The 10,774-nt window shown below is 37.0% G+C and overlaps 1 long non-coding RNA gene across 1 annotated transcript in view; it reads right to left on the reverse strand.

Moving 5' to 3' along the window:
- The window catches only part of LOC149234849 (uncharacterized), a 57,334-nt gene extending 48,355 nt beyond the window's left edge, over positions 1-8,979 (reverse strand). The window contains exon 1 of the long non-coding RNA XR_016245860.1: positions 8,952-8,979. This is a non-coding gene — a long non-coding RNA (uncharacterized LOC149234849). The remainder of the gene's footprint in view (positions 1-8,951) is intronic.
- Positions 8,980-10,774: the final 1,795 nt, after the last annotated feature.

Here is a 10,774-nt window from a genome sequence, read left to right on the forward strand (position 1 = left end):
TTGTGCACTCTTTTAGACTCGAGGATTTCAAGTAAATCCCTGTTGTTTTGTCATTGTTGTGTTGAGAGTCTATTCGAGCTCACACTTGTAATATTCTGCTCTTAAAGACATAATATAGAGGTCGACATTGAAAGCTGGACCAGGAGACGTAGCCAAGAAGTCTGGTGAACTCCTTGATTATTTTGTTGTGTTGATGTGTGTGTTTATTATGTTTTATAATTGTTCATTATCTATATTATTCACAATCTTTTCGATCCATTGCACTAAATAATATAGGCATTCCTGCACATGAGTCTGTAATACCTTAATATTGATTTAAGATCTTATTTTCAGATCAAGGATATATATTGAAAACTATGACCAAGTTATTCCCTCGGCCATTGTCTTAACAGGAAGCAGACCATTCAAGAAAAGGAATCAAGATGGCTACAAAGGTGATAGTATTAAGGTATCTAAAAGTCCCACTCCACTTTTAAGACCAACAAAACAACAAATGTATTTGATAATTCGATATATAATTTTTTGCTAATAAAAGTGCAATAAGAGCTTCCCCAGTCAGAGAGGCTTATAGAGAATGTATGTGCTCAAATCCTTAAAGAATTCCAATCTAATCTCTGGAAGATGAAACATAAAGGAAGATTTCCCCATAAATCAAAGAGAAAACAGCTAGGAAGATTTCTCAAGAAATTGAGGAGAACATGTTGGGCTAAAAAATTAACATGTAGAAAATCACTTATACCATTGACATGTAATCAATGGTGTAAAATCATAATTGTCAATTTCTTAAGCAAACTAAGAGAAACAACTTATATACAAACATTTCATCGCTTTGGAAAACAATTGAAGCAAGTAGATCTAGTGGTGTATGATATTTCATTAAACATGTGATTATTCCATGCCAAGCCGTAGAGAAAAATATGCCTATCGGTACAACTAGAGTGCTTGTGGGTTTAGTCCTCCATGGGAATTTGGTAGTTAATGGTCGACTACATTGCTTTAGTCTTTTAGATAGTTTCTAGTTGGTTTGTCACAAATATGAAATGTTAAACATGTAAATGTGGACTTGCAAAGTTGCTAAAGCCTTTGGGCATGGGTTGTTTCATCCCTTATCCTTTTTTGAGACAAATGGATTGTTAGACAAGTGAGCATAAGAATTTGCATTGTTTTTTGTTTTCATAGAACAACGGTGTTCTGCAACCTTTCATTCACTAGCTACCTTGTTTCATTTGGGTGAACTTAGAATGTTTAATTATAGTTGGCTGCATAGATTTCTACTTGGATCAACACCTCTACATGAGATGTTGATTCTATTAAGATTGGAACCAAAGTGAAGATGCTAGCTTTCCTTGCATATAGAAAGAAAACTTATAAGAGATTGTACTTTGAATCCATGATCTACTAAATTACTTGACTTAATTATATCCAACTGATTGAAATGGAAAGATCTAAAAGGCCATATCAGACTATGCATTTCTAGATACATGCATGTTGTGAAACAATGACAAAACCAATGCGGCTAAGTAAACAAGAATAAAGGAAAATCACAAACCTCAGTACCACAACCATAAAAATCTAGATGACTCTTCAATTGGAAGACAAGGTAAGATGCATATGCTACAAGCATGCAATAGCTTGTAAACCTTGAAAGAGCTAACTTTGATTTTCCATTATGGAGTTTCATATGAGTAAAGTGCAACATGGCTAGGAAAAGAAGGCCCATAACAAGCATCAGTAATAATCCCAAATTAGCAACAACAATTTCCTGTAGAAAACATATCAAACATTCTAGTGTTATTTAAGTGCATGTCATATGGATTGCAAAATATTTAGAAAACCAACATTCATGTAAGTCTAGCAATGATGAACACCCAAGACTTTAGATATGGATGACTCTTTAATTGTAAGAAAAAGTAAGATGCATATTCTACAAGCATGACATATCTTGTAAACCTTGAAAGAGCTTACTCTAATTGACTAGTATGGAGTTCTGTATGAGTAAAATGAAACACAGTTGGGAAAAGCAGGCCCATAAAAACTATAAGTAATAATCCCAAATTAACAAAAATAATTACCTGTAGAAAACATATCAACCATTCTAGTGTTATTTAAGTGCATGTCATATGGATTGCAAAATATTTAGAAAGCCAACATTCATGTAAGTCTAGCAATGATGAACACCCAATACTTTGGTGTACCTTGTTAAAAGTTTGATCTTTCTTATTGTGTATGATACCACCAGTTAAAAAGGTTTTTACGAGCACAAGCAACATATTTGATAGTATGGAACCCAGTAATGATTGTTGCACAACACGAATCATCCCATTCCTTAGGGCATAAATTGAAATGATAATATCAGTGGCATTACCAAAAGTAGCATTTAAAATACCTCCAACTGCAAAGATTAAAATTATAAAATATCTTTAGCAAACATGATGGAAAAAAGCCCATCAAAATAGAGTTATCGAAGAACAATGTGGATCAAATGAGGGTGAATAACAATATTTAAAGAAGATATGGAGAATCATGATACATGGTAATGTGCTAGACATTCTGCAAGGAAATAGGTACTACATTTACACAAAGGCCTATACACAAAATTGTTGAAGGATTTGAAACATATGTTGTGTCAGTGTGTTAGGTCAGTTACAGTGGATGTGAAATAGGAACTAATATTAATTTCAATCAATTCATCCATCTATAACATCAAACATAAACTTCAAACCACACATACTTTCTTTTCCATATATCAAACAACAACAAAAAGAAACCCAAAGAGGAACACACCTATAGGACCAATGTAAAATGCTAGCTGCGTATATGACACAAACATTAGAAAGCATATAAGGTGGTGCCATCATCAATCTTGGTATGTTGTAAAAATCATAGAGAATTCAAAACCTTAGTTAACATATTCTAATGCTTATACTATAAGGATATAGTCACCAACTCTTACTCTGTCAAAAAACCAAGTCGTTCGGCCAAAGGAGTTGTGCTTAACAGACTATTCATAAACACCCAACCCTACTGTAAATAGTAGGAACATGCATTAACCATAGTCACAAGATATAAATGAGAAGAGAAGCATCCCATCATTGATTTCTGGTTTTTACTGCATATAACATATTAAAGCCTTTTGACACTTGAATGAAATAAGGTTGAAAACTTTTTGCATAGTAAAAACCATAGAAATTCAATGACAATATAAGCATGATTCTAGGTGTTATGGGATTTTTCTTCTCATATGATCAATCGACCTCCTAATGGGATCAATCAACATCCTATTCCCCCTTTGCATCATCATTGCACAAAGTGTTATGCATGACTCTCTCATTCCCCGGAGTTTCTGCCCTGAAATGCATCATCTGAGCCATTTTTAGGACCAACTCACCCTGGCCTCTTGTTGGACAACGTTCACCTACATGTTGCTCCACTGTGGCATGCGTTGATCACCTACAGGTTTCTCTCCTTGCACCTGTGTTGGTTTTAGAAATTCGGGAAAAAGTGAGAGAATCCTGAAGCCTCCATTTCCATAAGCTTCCAGGATCTGTTGTAACCATTTACCTCAGATAAAACTTTTGAATCCTATCTTATCCTACCTTGGAGTTTCCATCCCTTATCCTTAGATCTCATCCTCCCATCAAGAGTGGATCTCAATCCCAATATTGGTAAAAGGATAATAACTCCCAACACACCTCACTCCTTTGTATATTTACATCCTTCCATATGTAAGGGATTGGCTTTTGGAGTGTCATTCTACCCTTATGCTATTGTGAGAGTTATGCTTTCATGCAGTTTGGATGATTGGAGGTATACTTTGTGACAAAGGAAGGAAAACTCAACAACTTGGAGGAGCCCTTCTACAAGATCAACATCTATTTAAGGTTGTAACTCACTCCATTTATATCAATACAAAGATTTCTTTTGTTTTCCTATATGTGATGTCGTTATTTCATATATTTCAATACCATGTTGATATGTTTAATGAAGTAGATAGATGATGTTACATAGATCTTGTAGTTTCTTGGCTTATGTTGTTTTTTTGTGCAGGTTCTAATTTTGGCAGATGGAGCTAGGATTGAAGCATTCAATCCAAAGAAGGAGCAAAACATATGACAGATTCCAAGTAGGTTTCTTCCCCCCCATCTACTTACTTTAAGGAAAACCATGGGTCCTTTATCATTATGTTGTTCTAGGTTAGCCACCAAACCTAGGGGAGATATTTCTTTCCGCAGCCATAAATCTCACATAACAAATTGGCGACCATATTGAGGAACAATGTATTCCCTTAGTGGTTTCTTTTTCCATTGTGTTTGATTTACCTCTATCATAGACCTTTGCTTTAACTAGCCATGAACGGACCTAGGAAGTGATTGCATTGATTCTTGTTTGCAATTTTTGTGTCGGAATCCCTTTCCCAAGACCAACACACCCTCTGGTCTACTCACAGAGCATTGCACCCCACCTAGGCCCTCTTTGTGCCTGTGTTGCACCTTGTTAGAGTCAATATTTTCATACTGCCATTAGTGATCAAAACTCCTCTTTTATATCATATTAGTGTCCCATGTTGAAATTTTTATCATTCCACCTAGGTCCTCATGCAAAAATTTACTCACTGATGGTAGCCCAAGTTAAAACCCTGTTCCCTCTCAATATTTGTTGGCCCACCTTCATGTGTCTGTTTGAGCATGCATTTGACTATAAAGGCTCATTTCATCATGTTTTGTGTCAGTCAAGTCCACCTGGAGTCTGGTCATTCAAGGTCCCATTAGGTCACTAGGTTTCATTTTCCAAGGTCCAATAAAACACCATTTCACTGCATAAGGCCAGCAAGGTATGAGAGTGAACAAAATAGTATCCCTTTTTCAGTTAAATAAGGATTTACAAGCATGTAACCATGGTTGCTAAAGTTCTAATTTTGATTTTAAGTAAGAATTTCATTCTAGTTTGTAATTTTATTCCAAAAACAGAGATGTAATCCTATTTTTTTATATATATTTATGTAATTTTATGTCATTATATGTAGTAAGTGACTTTTCTCAAGGTGCCAACTTAGTTCCAAAATGCCCAAGGACCAAAATTCAAAGGTCAAAGTATGCCAATGTATATCAAGTGATCAATTTGTACAAGAAAAGGTCAAATGTAAAGATATAGTTTCCAAGAGTAAATTGAATGACAAAAGGAAGAAAGTGGGTCCCAAGGCCCAAAACATCAATTTCATGAAGTATAAAAGACACCAAGACATCAAAAGAAAATCCATTTGCATTCTCAAAGGTTGAGCTCACACTCCCTTGGCTCAAAAATTTGGTTTTGCAAGTTCAAAGGAGAAAAATTTCTTGGCACTGCACTTAGGAAGAAGGCGTTGCACTTAGAAGCCAGACGCTGCGCTTAGAGATTTGGGCATTGCATTTTTTAACACTGGTGCTGTGCTTTTGGGTTAGGCGCTGCACTTTTGCCCAGTAAGCCTCCAAAGCACCAAAAACACCTCCAAATCCTCTCAAAGCTCAACAAGACTGGATTTTCCTCCTCTACCAAGTAAGTAACCCTATTTTCCACTCATTTTCTCTTCCAAACAACACTTCTTATTAGTGTTTGATTCCTAAGAAAAATTAGTCCCTAGGCAAGGGATAAAACCCTAAATTCATTCCTATCTTAAAAAATTCTTCCCATGAACCCTACAACACCTTCCTACATCAATGTTGAAACCATCCCTTCCATTACACTATCTTTCCATAGTCCCTAAACTCTTTTCCTACAAAACCCTAAGACCTAGGTTTCTAAAAATCCCTAGGCAGCCTCTACCATAAACCTGTAAATTAATTTTCATTTCTAACTCCCTTCACATTTTTTCCCCCCACCACCTACCACAGTTCCATAGCCCTCCACCTCACCTCCCCAAATTTTTGTAGTCCTATCCCCATTCCCTAGACCTATTCCCAGTTACCATTCTCACCTACCTTATCACTAGGGTCTCTTGAACAAACACTATGGAGGAAGACAAATATTATACGGAAGAAGAGGACACACAATAAGAAGAAGACAAAGAATAGAGGAGGCCACATAAAGGAGGCAGAATCCTAAAGCTGGAGTCCACTAGCATAAATGAACTTATGGCTTCACCAATGGCAGCCTCATGTTTCCAGTATGTGGGTTGCCTTGACTTTTACAAATGATTGAAAGAGTTCAACATCACCCAGTTTTGACCAGACTCTTTGGATCACACCTTAAAGACAATCAAGTAACCCTATCAGGAGTGACCTTCACTTTGTCTACTTCTATCAGTGTTGTTGCCACGGGGATTCCAAACATGGGTGAGAGGTGGTTTAAATCAGAGGATTTGAAGGATCAGTATTATGAACCATTTATCAAACCACTATACATGAATGAAAGGAGGAGGGTGTTCACTTTCACCTACATTCTTAATAGGTATGCCCCCATGATTCCACAGGGATTCCAAACATGGGTGAGAGGTGGTTTAAATCAGAGGATTTGAAGGATCAGTATTATGAACCATTTATCAAACCACTATACATGAATGAAAGGAGGAGGGTGGTCCCTTTCACCTACATTCTTAATAGGTAATTCTCCTGTGAAGGTAGGTTCTCTAGGCTCTATACCTACCATATCAGATTGCTTATGCACTTCACAAGGGTCAAATTCCTCAATATCCCATACTATATGTTCCGAAGCATAGATAAAATGGCCTCCATTGTGCAAAAAAGAGATTATGACCAGCAGAAAATTGAAACCCTAACCAAGAAAAGGGAGGAAGATAAACTTGAAATCCCTGTTGAGGCATCACTCATGACTTGACACACATCATCAACATTCCTCAGGCCATATTTTGGAAAATTTTGAGCAATCTTGGGAAATTTTGAAGTTTTGTGTATTTTTGGCAATTTGTGCACCAGTCACACTGCCAAAAGGGCGGTGCGCTTTTCCTATGGACCTCCAAATGGAAAATGGCCACCACAATTTGATTCAGAAGGCCAAATGCAGTCAGGAAAACCACTTTGCTAAGTTTTTATGGGTCAACTGTGTAGTCAAAAGGTCAAAAAACACCAAAACAATCATGTTTCTACCCTGTTTTGGAGGTTGGCACTGCACTTTAGACCATTCTTGGGAGAATCAACTTTTGGAGGGTCAAAACTTGACCATTTTTGAAACTAAGGGTAGATCTGGAAACTATATAGGGAAGGTTTTCCAATGAGCTATCATGCACTCAATTTTGACACCGGGAACCCCATCAAAAGTGGAGTTGTAGTTAGCACTATGCTTAGGACAGTGGCGTTGCGCTTTTGACACAAATTTTCTGAGTTTCTCAGTTTTGTAAATTTTCTCAATTTTGACAATTTCACCTTGAAAAATCATGTTTTACCAATGTAATTGATGGATGTAAATGTAATAATGATGGTTTTATTGTAACCTAGGGTAAATACATTAGGTGAAAACTCCTTTTATGATGTAATGAATCAGTTTCCTAAAGTGAGGGATGAGTCACTTTGACCAACCTACACTCTAGCTATCAGTTTAGTTTTTGGTGGAACAACTCCTCCTCTCATGGATTCGACCCCTGAGGTTCGGAGGAGTTTATTTTGAAGTCTATATCTTCCCTTTCTTCACTCTTTTCAGGGGTTGGACTCCATTGGATGTTGTATTAGTGTTTCAGACTTTAGCATGGAATATATTGGATGAGTTGCAGCTATTTTGGTGGGATTCATGTGGCATGGTATTTTGATATTGTTTCTTCTTCAGTTACATGTGTATGAATGTTTTGTATCTTCCATGATACATTTCACTTCTAAATATGTTTGATTTTCAAGGTGTGATAAGCAGAATACATCTCCTATGCTCTGTTTTGGGAAAATCATCATAATTTGTTTAATTTCTTCAGTTTAAAAAGAATTCATGATCTTCATGCTCTTTTTAGCACCTCACTAGTATAAACCATCTCATCACTATACTACCAAGTGTTAAAGTAACTTGCCTACCTTGCCCCATGAGATATCTGCAATTCTAATTCTCTTTTGGCCTGACCTAGTTCATTCTCTACCCTAATTCACTCATCGAGTGACTACACCAATCAAAATCAAATCAAAACCCCAAGCCACTATATATAGCCTAAAACCCTAATCCATCTAGCCCTCTTGGTTGTGATCCTTTGGAGAGAGCTCTCTCCGGCTTGGTAGGGCTAGCTACCAAGTCAAAAGGTTGGTTTTTGGTTGCCTCAGCTGGACTCCTTCTCAACCTTGGAGATCCGGAGGAGTGATAACACACTGGCACCGTTGCCGGGGAACGAAAGGTTTATCTTCCCTAGGAGTACGACTAGTTCTAATTGTAGTTTGGTCCTTTGGATGATGGGACTAAGCTTCATAAAGGTTGATTTCGTAACTGCAGTGTCGAGATTGTAGAGCTGGCCTCGAGGAGACAAACAAGACAAAATTCTGCATCCTGATCCAGCCGATTCAGTCAAAGACAATCAGAGCTTGTTCAAAAAGCAAAGTAGGTTACAAATCACAATTTCGATCAGACTTCGTTCCATTGGTAAGCTCTCAATCATTGCCAATTTAAAGTATCCTGAAATATTGTTAAGAAAATCTAAAGTCCCTTTCCCCGAGGCTAAAAGAAAAAAATTGGAAAGGACCACTTCCTTGCCAGATCAAATACTTATTATTGAGGATATTCCTTTTGACATTAAATTTGAGCTATCCCTATTTCGTTCAAAATCAGAGTCTTGTCTTATAGAATAATTTTTTGATCCCATAAAGTTCGATTCATACCTTTCCTCCTCAAAGTCTTTATTTAACCAACCTTCTGCTACTTCTCAGTCTTTAAAACTTGAACACGAGGTTGGTCTAATTTTGAGAAACTTCAAAGCCTAGTTGATCAATTACAAATCATTGCTGAAAAGGCCTATATCCAGTATCAACTTGAAAGATTATCTTTTTCCATACCCTCTACAACACCTTTTAAAACATCCATATCGCCTCCTCCATATTCATCTCAACCAACACAGCCCATTGCAGTTCCCATTCACCATTCCCCAGGAGTTATGGCGAGGTTTGCACCCTTAGTGTTACCTGGTCAATTGGAAACTTTACCTTAGACCTATGGCTAGAGACTTTCTCTTTTTGATGGCAGCGCGGGAGTCACTGCACAACAACATATTGATAAGATGGCTAATTTCATTGACCTAGAGGAGGTTGATGAAGATGATGCTAAAATGAGACTAATGGCTCAAAGTTTTTCTGGAGATGTGAAAATATGGTTTCGTGGTTTAGCAGCACACTTTATTGATACTCCTCAAAGGTTAAATGAGTTGTTCTTAGCTAGGTGGCAGGAAAAGAAGAATCCATTGCAGATCTTGGCGGAATACAATACATTGAAAAGGAATCTTAACGAGACAATTCAAGAGTTCACTATAAGGTTTAATCAAATCTACAATTCTATTCTGGATGACATGAAACCTCCCCCTGATTTTGCACTTCAACATTACCCAGATGATTTTGATCTGGAGATGGCTTATCAACTAAGGGAAAGAGATCCACCAACTCCAGAATAAATGCAGAATAATGCAGTAAGTGTGGAAGCAAACTTGATGATTAAAAAGTCTTAGTTAAAACATGAGAAACCGGAAAAAAGAGTAACCATCAAAGAAGAACCTTCTTCTTCCACCAATCTTAAACTAGATGCACTGATACGAACCATGGAGAGAATAGCTAACCGGGTGATAAATTTAGATAGACCTCAGGAGCCACAAGTTAGAAATCCTAACTTCAAAACCAACAACAACCTTAGTACAGGACAAAACAAAGAGAGCAGAAAGCTTCTGAAGCTTCGACATCTCAGCAGCCAATTCGAACACCCTTATAGCATAATTATGCTCAAGGATAATTTGATGATGGAACAAACCCAATTTTCGAGGAAAATCACTTCTTTAGGGAATATTACCATCCCATTTTCTTGACTGAAAATGAGAATTATGTCGAGGAGATGGAGGATCCTAAGGTTGAAGACTACATACTGGCAAATGATAATGCATTGGAAACTCAATCTGATGATTATCAAAGAGAATACTTGAATGCACTCAGCTCTTAGTAGAAGCAATATTCCTTGAGAAATAGAGATGTCCCAATCACTCCCATTCAGAAAAGAACATCACAGCAGAAGGATACTTAACCAGAAATAAATTCTCAAGGAAATCAAAGCAAAGGTAAAGAGTTGGGAGCAACAAACCAAAACAAAGTAAACAAAGCATCTACAAGCAATCCAAGCGAAGACCATGACACTCAGAAAAAGGATCAGACACCAAGAGATCTGCTTGAGAAAAGAGATACCATCCAAAAACAGGTAGACAAATCTAGCTCATTCAATTTAGAAAATGAAATTTCAAAGTTGAAAGTGTCAATCCCTCTTATTAAACTTGTCAATAATGGCCATTACAAGTCTGATATAGTTAAAATGCTAAAAGTTGATCCTATGTCTGATATGGTTAATATTAAGATGACCAACCTGAATTAATTTTTGGTCCAAGCATAGATGGTCAGTCAGGAGATAGTGATGTTCCTCCATTTTACCTGAGTTTAAGAATCCATCAGTTTACTCTTCATAACTCCATGCTTGACTTTGGAGCCTCCCATAATCTAATGCCCAAGGCCATCATGGAAAGGCTGGGTCTAGATATAACTCAAGAATACCATGACTTGTACTCTTTTGATTCTGGTAAGGTCCATTGTCTTGGTCTAATCAAATATTTGGTAGTATCCCTAGACCAAAT

The sequence above is a fragment of the Pinus tabuliformis genome, chromosome 8 (assembly GCF_031772625.1).
Source record: "Pinus tabuliformis cultivar Carrire ecotype Pingquan chromosome 8, CPIR1, whole genome shotgun sequence".
In the NCBI taxonomy this organism is placed as follows: Eukaryota; Viridiplantae; Streptophyta; class Pinopsida; order Pinales; family Pinaceae; genus Pinus; species Pinus tabuliformis.